This window comes from Triticum aestivum, chromosome 2A (assembly GCF_018294505.1).
Source record: "Triticum aestivum cultivar Chinese Spring chromosome 2A, IWGSC CS RefSeq v2.1, whole genome shotgun sequence".
NCBI lineage: Eukaryota > Viridiplantae > Streptophyta > Magnoliopsida > Poales > Poaceae > Triticum > Triticum aestivum.
In genome coordinates this window covers 626,831-634,146 of record NC_057797.1, presented here as the reverse complement: position 1 = coordinate 634,146, position 7,316 = coordinate 626,831, and the positions used below count along the sequence as shown (strand labels likewise).

Genomic DNA, 7,316 nt, shown 5'->3' with positions numbered 1-7,316 from the left:
TTGCCTAATTGTCTGTTTCTAGTTTAACAATGTCGAAATGAGCTGTTCCGTGGCTCTTCGTGCCCTTGAATCACAAGTACCAATAATTTTGCCTCCGTTGAGAATATGACATGTCATTAGCTGTTCAATGATTTATCAATTTATACTAGCTTTTGGTCGTTTATGACTAGATTTATTGAATCAAGAATATTGATCATTATTTCATAACATTTACAATGATGTGTTATTGCATATTTGAAGGTTTACAGAAATGACATCATTTGGCAACAAAACACAGAATCAACCAATACCATCAAGTAAAACCAACATTATCCAAAAAAAAAGTACAGCCTACATTATTGCCTGCACCGGCAAGTAATCCTGCATATATGCAATATATTAAAATGGAGAGAGTAGATTGGAGATGTAGCATAGAATATTATTAGTGCATCAGCCGGCTGGGAACCATCATTGGAGCATAAGAGGTGGCCTGATAGCTAGCATAGGGTATTAAAACTTAAAAGGTGGCTTTCCACTATACTTAAATTTGTGAAGTTTACATGGTAAATGATTTTATTGGCACGCTAGCTAGCTGTACGTCGGTGCTGTTTGAAGAGTTCTGGTGACTCTATAGCACCATGTGAGTATGCGACAATACACAGCAATATAGCTAGGATATTAGTGCCAGCACAGAACCATGTTAATTAGTGGGGCATCATTTCATCGATCCACTGGACTGCAAGACTATACTTAAATTTAAAGAAGTGCTGCAGCTTACGGGCAACGCAAGAGCTGAAACCAGCGCAAGAAGTGAAGTACATGGGATTGGTACTTTGAACACAGTAAGTTGATAAGCCAGACAAGAACACACAGATTAAACACAGTAAGCTACTAGAGTAGGAGAGGGATCTAGGTAGCTAGTGAGAGGGAGGGAGCCATGGCAGATCGTGGACGTGGGTGCGACAGATCCGCGACCTCGCCTACGACGTGGAGGACTGCATCGAGTTCGTCGTCCACCTCGACAAGAAGAGCAGCTGGTGGCTCCGCCTGATCAAGCCGGCAAGCTGGCTCCCCAGGTCCTGCGTGGATCTGGGGCCGCTGCCGCTCGACGAGGCCGTGGACGAGCTGGACCGCCTCAAGGCCAGGGTGGAGGACGTCAGCAACAGGAACACACGCTACAGCCTCATCAGCGACTCTGGCTCCAAGCCCGCCGCCGGGGAGAAGCATGATCAGCAGCCATCATCCCGTGATGACGCGGGCGGCACGACGGCATTCAACAGCCTCTTCGAGGCGGCATTCAAAACCACCCAAAAAGGGCGCCAGCGGGACCTCACCCAGCTGCTCACCACCAAGAAAGGCGACGACCTCAGAGTGATCTCAATCTGGGGCACGGGCACCGGCACCAGCACCGGAGGTGGGGAGGATCTTGGGATGGCATCCATCGCTTGGAATTGGAACGCCTACATTGATACTGAAACATGCAAAAACTTCGCCTGCCGTGCCTGGGTGAAGCTGATGCGTCCTTTCGATCCCCGCGAGTTCATCCTGTCTTTGACAGCTCAGTTCTATGCCGCGACGTCGGTAGGTGGTGGTGTACAAGCCCTAATGAAGATGGAGGAGGCCATGCAAGGAGGAGGAGATTCCCTCAAGGATATCGAGCGGCTTGTCATGAAAAATAGGTATCTTGTTGTGTTGGAAGACCTGTCCACCATGGCAGAGTGGGATGCTATCAGGAGGTTTTTTCCAAACATGAAGAGTGGCAGCTGCATCATCTTGTCCACGCAGCAATATGAGGTGGCAAGTTTGTCTGTGGGACATCCATACCAAGTGCTGCGCCTCAACTAGCCAGTTAATCACATTCTCAGCAAAAGTGCTTTAAAATAACTGCATATTTTGTATCACAAATTCACAATAACATTATTATTTTTACGTATTTTTGCAATCTGTTGTTGTTTCTATTGGTGAATGGACTAATTACACATTTAATGATGTCCTCAATTTGCACAAACTAATGTATATATATGTATGTAACTAATTATTTGTAGGGGTCTCAATATGATGCGGATAAATGCATGGAGATCAATAATGCACCCGCCAGCCAGAATGTATCAATCAGCAACTGTAAAGAGGAAGCAGCCAAGAAGTGGATAGTCAAGCATCCTCTTGTTGGACGCGAGTCAGAAATGATAGATCTTGATCTAAATGTAATTTTTGCACGACGCAAAAGCTACCAAATTATGTCCATGTGGGGAATAGCTGGGGTTGGAAAATCGGCTCTCGTCAAGAACATGTTCTGCCAGAGAATTCTTAAGGCCAAACTATTTGAGAAGTATGGTTGGGTGGATGTATCACATCCATTCAATTTATAGGACTTCTCTAGAGTCCTACTTGCTAATCTTACTCCTGGATATCTTCAAGCCAGTGAAACTGAGGACTTGTGTACAATGGGAAGTAGAAATCCCATTGTAGAGTGTCGTGAGATTATGAAAAAGTATAGATGCCTGGTTGTTATTGATGGACTGCAGTCCAAGAAAGAATGGGATCTCATAAAAGCTGACTTGGTATCTGGATCTCATCGTCAGAATGTTATCATCGCGGTAACAACTGAACAACAAATTGCCACCCATTGCCGCGGAGATAAGGGAGATCTCGTGTTTAATGTCAAAGGTCTGGAAGCCGACACAGCCATTGAACTCTTCAAGAAGGTTAATTTTCGTATGAACCTTCCTACTATTTTTTTTTTACTTCCTTCTCTTCAGTTCCTTGTATGTATGTTTGTACGAATTAACTTGATGTCTTTCCTCGTATTTTGTTATGCATGTGCTATTATTTTGTAAAGTACAATATGCGTGTCACTTATGTTCATTTTCTAGTTACATCCTTTTATAGACTTATTAAAACGAGGAAAAATATGTAGTTGAATCTGCAACCATCAATAAGCAGATTTTTCTCGCTCTATAAATCAATTTTAAAAATACCAAATTCTCTGACATATTAGGTATCGGACAAATTAGAGACCCAAAGCCCTTGTCATTTTAATGACTCCTTGGATGCACTACAATGTGTTACCCATGTGACATTGATATTGTTGTGATCCCAAGCCATATGGCAGAACAACCAAGAAATAGTAAAATGTTTTAAGAAAAATTGGATCATGTTGACATTGTAGATGTATAGCCTGCCACAAAAGATCTATGCCCAATTTTTATCTCACTTGACAAACAAACATATATAATGATAAATCCTGCAAAGTTCTTTAAAGTACTATGTCTGCTAAGAATGACAATATCATTACTCTATGGTGTTTCCTCTTATGTTATTGATTTTCAAGAAAAAAGTGTGTGCTGCAACTTTTTTCTATCTGGTTGGAAACCCTATAATTTCTTTTAGTTAAATATAGTTTGAATTCTTTACAGATAGATTTTAATACTGTGGGAAATTTTCCTATTGTTTCTTGGTAAAAAAATGATCTGGGATACAATATTTAGTGAGATGCTAGATATCTTCAAATTTGACAATCCCCTGTTTTCCTATGATTTGTTTCACCACTCTCCAGTTCTGCCACCATGTGTACCTGATATATAGGTTATCAAATATTTATTCTTCTTGTTTGGTTATTACAGTAGAATGCTTGTGCTAGCTAAATAATGACATTGTTCTCTTAACTCATGGCTAGCATATCCAGTGAACAGCATGAAAGTGCAGCGTAATTTGATGTTGCCACTCCTACTAACGTGAATATATATATCGATCAACTTGAAGAAAATCAGCTTGGTGTGTCCATCATTACAAATGACATAGAAGATGACTCTTTCGAGAAAATGAAGATGTTCGAGATTGCTTGCAGCACCATCTCAAAAGTTACTTTTGGAGAAAAAACAATGAAAAAACTTGAGCAGCTGACGGTCGACTGCTGCAGCGGGTCGTCCTTCTTAGGCCTGAAGAATTTACCTGAGCTCAAGGTAGTTTTTCTCAAGGGTTCTAGCAGCAACGAAGCACTGAAGACTGACCTGAACACAGCACTTGCGAACCACCCAAAGCAGAAGAAACCTGCTGTGAAGCTGGAGGAACCACTCTCTTCGTCCTCCTCGTAGACCCATATAGAGCTCAAGGAAGTCAATAGTTTTGTTTTCTTGTTGAACTATAGTAGTTTCTATGTATACTCCGTGGTGTCTAGTACCCTTTTTGTCTTAGTTTCTTCATTAATTTTTTGATGTTTTTTTTAAACCTGTTACACTTCATCCTAATTTCTTCCTGTATGTTTTTTAAAACTTGTTACACTTCATCCTACGAACCAGCTGGAGCTATCACTGCCTCCAATAAGAGAGCAGTGTCAGGGCACTTGTTAATTATTTACATCCTTTCTTTTTCTAGGGACATCAAGCATTGTTAGTTTGCGATATGCAGTGTAAGATCAGAAACAATTAACAAGGCGTGATAATATGTTTGAGGCAAAATCTGTGTAGAAAGCAGAGGTGCTATGTAGACGCCCTCTACAAGCATTGACAAACCATTTTACATGTTTTGAGAGACTAAACATATCATATAGTGCATATGGTACTCAAATTAAATTAGTACCCGAGCACTCCCGCACCTAACAGGGGACCCGGGTACTCCCGCTCCGGCACCTAACCCTATCCTGCTCCCGTGCGGCGCCGCCGCGCCGCACCAGAGCGCTACCGCCGTCCGCCTCCTCAAGTTCACTCCATCGCCTCCTCCCTCTGCCGCCGCCGCCGGGGGCGTCGCAGGCAAAGCCTGTGTGCTGCAGCGGCGGCGGCGGCGTTTATCCTCACCACGCGCTTTGATCAGGACGGCGGCGGCCCGTGATGGCCGGATCTACGACACTGTGGGCGGGGCGGCGGCGTAAGGCGGCAGGTCCAGCGGCGGCGTTCGATCTGGGCCCAGATGGGCTTCGGTGGGCCACAACCTCGTCCGTTCCGTCATTGGCTTGTTGTCCCTGGGATCGACCCGTAACTCGAGAACGTTGGGGGCTGCGGCCCTGAGCGTGGGGGTGGTGGCCACTTCCTCCGCCGGAGATGGTCGGCCTGAGGATGGGTGGTCGGATCTCCAGATCCGTCATCTAGTTCCGGCTGCGAGTTGGGGAAATAGAGTTGGCAGTGAAAACCGAGCCGATGGCGGCATCTTGCCTCGTTACCTTCATGAAGGCATCATCGTGTAACTTATGTTGACTCACTCGTGCTGCTTCGCGGGAAACCCTAAGATCTGGTAATCCAGATCGGACGATGATGGTACTGCGGTGTCGTTCCTCTCTTGGGAGCATCGTTTGTGGAGCAGCGTAGGAAGTCAAAGGTAGGAGGTGGAGCGGTGAAGATGTCAAGTCATGCTTGACCAACAAGTGGTACGCTTTGTCATGCCTGGTCAGCAGGTGCTACACACGACAGATCTTCCAGAGACTTCAAGTTGTGTCGGCTGGTGGTACTTGGCGGCATGGTGCTGAGGTGTACCGGTGGCGACCGCGACGTGCTCAGCTGTTCGCACGCAGGGAGGTGGTGTGGTTTGGCGCCGTGGTGGCGTTAGTGGCAGCTAGATCGGGCAAGGTTGATGCGTCAGTACAGCTCTGAAGATGGAGTAGTCGCAGTTGGCGGCGGCGGCCTCTGAGAGCGCGCCGGACCGGTGTGTGCCCCAGACCCGGCAAGTGGCTTGGTTGGGACCTCAGATCTTAAATGTTAGGTTTGGCTGCGAGGTCTATGGTATTAGGCCCGGACTATCAACATCCCTACATCAACTGGATAGGAGTAGTGACAAATATTGTCTAGACGGTGGCTTCAGACTTACTCTTATATTTTTTTATAAGGTCTTTTGTGAATAATTAATAAAGTGGTTGCATGCATCGTGCAGATGCAGAGGCCGGGGGTCTTCCTTCTTTTCTTAAAAAAAATTAAATTAGTACCACACATATCCAGTCTGGGTCTATAACTCATTTTTTTATAACTCATTTTTCGTATTTTCCATTCCCTTTTTAAACTATTAAGAAATTTCAAAGTTGATTCAAATTTTAACAAAAATGCATTTTAAAAAATATTTGAGAATTTTCAATAAAAGTTCGTGCTTTAAATATTTTTCATAATATGAAAAATGTTTCCTTTTTGAAAAAATAATTCAAAAACTCTCCATGAATTTTTAAAATCATTTTTTCAAAAATTATTTCAAAATTAAAAAATATCACAGTTTTCAAAATGGTTCCAAAATTCAAAAAATATTGGAGTATTTTCAAAAAACTTTGTGTTTCCAGAAAATGTTCCCAATTTCAAACCATGTTCGTAATTTCAAAAAATATTCACGTTTAAAAAATTATTCATCATTTAAAAATATGATTGTGTTAAAAATATTTTCAAAATTAAAAAACATTGGTCACTACTGTAACCCGGGATCCTTATAGTAGCCTCGGTTCGCTACAACCTACAGTATCTGGGTCCGCTAAAGTAAACCGTCTGCTAGAGTAGCTCGCTCTCTCTCGACTCATGTTGTATGCATGGGTCGACCCACCAAGATGATCCCCTGTGCAGCAAGCCTCATATTTGACGCAAAGAGCATCAAATAGAGGCCCCAATTGCAATCTTGTGTTTGCTATATATCCACACAACAACTGTTTGTCGCTCATACTGATTCCTCATTTTTTTAGTCTAAACATACTCTTATTTATTGATTGGTAACAGTGTCCATTGGGACAAAGTTTACGTTGCGAGGTTGGAGAAGCCATAGATTACGTCCTCCAGGAGGACCTAGAACGAGTTTAGGTAGACCATATGCCTCGAGGTTGGAAGCTCTACTCTTATAAATGAAAGCGCAAGAAACAAAACTATCTAAGTAGGTAAAATGTCCCTTATGATAATGCCATCCAAATCATTCCAGTCTTGATATCATCAACCAAATGCTTGCAATTAGTGGCGATGAGTAGATGCTGGAGATTGAGATCGGCCGCTAGTGCCAATCATTCCCGAACTAGTCGGATCCACATATCCTAGTAATTTAAGTGTCGAGGCACCTATGTAATGCCCCTTTGAATCTTTGCAAACCGCTGATGAAGAGCCTTTCCTCTGAGATCAACCCGAATCTTTTGTGACCCCTGATGACGGAGGGAACCACCGAATCGGTCGGTCAAGTTGGTGTTGAGCTTCTCATCGTGGTGCTGATTTAGGTTTGTAGTCTTCAAGCTCTCTTAAATATTTTTTCACGAACTGATGCGTGGTCTTAGGACTTTCGAAAATCAGTTCATGAAACACCCTTGTCTTCTCACACGCCAGATGGCCCATCGGGTGACCAATAGCGGGTTGGCGCATTTAGCACGGTTAGTCACTGCCGCTCATAACAGTCCC

The 7,316-nt window shown here is 43.6% G+C and overlaps 1 pseudogene; it reads left to right on the top strand.

Annotated features, from left to right (window-relative positions):
- Positions 1 to 250: 250 nt before the first annotated feature.
- LOC123186819 (uncharacterized) lies at positions 251 to 4,073 on the top strand (annotated as a pseudogene).
- Positions 4,074 to 7,316: the final 3,243 nt, after the last annotated feature.